Genomic DNA, 434 nt, shown 5'->3' with positions numbered 1-434 from the left:
TAGAGAGTTAATTTTCACATGACGCCATCAAATTGTAAAATCAAAGCTGCTAGGTTTTCTGATTTTTTAATCCATACCAGGTAAAAAAGTACTTAAAAGTAACTCTTTTACCAGTTTTTCATTTTGAGAATACAGCATTTGGAAATTTCAAATTTCGCCTTGCGTGACACCAAGACAGTAACTGGGATAAAGCTGTCTGGTTCAAAAAACGGTTTTGCCTTGTGGTTTTTGGCAAATTAAGCATTAAAAGCTGTAGAAGACATGTTTATGCTCATTTAGTTCAGTTCACAAGCAAAAAGAGAGGGCTTTCATCACAAACTGAGGTCCAGATGTTTTGTTGATTCAAGGCCTTTTGAGGAACAACAACTTAACATGGCGTCTCCATATAAAGCTCAGTAAAATTGAGTGACATGTTTCGGCAAATAACTTAGAAA

Source organism: Montipora foliosa, chromosome 14, assembly GCF_036669935.1.
Source record: "Montipora foliosa isolate CH-2021 chromosome 14, ASM3666993v2, whole genome shotgun sequence".
NCBI classification, from domain to species: Eukaryota; Metazoa; Cnidaria; class Anthozoa; order Scleractinia; family Acroporidae; genus Montipora; species Montipora foliosa.
The sequence above is the reverse complement of the archived record's forward strand: the minus strand, read 5'-3'. Positions refer to the sequence as shown.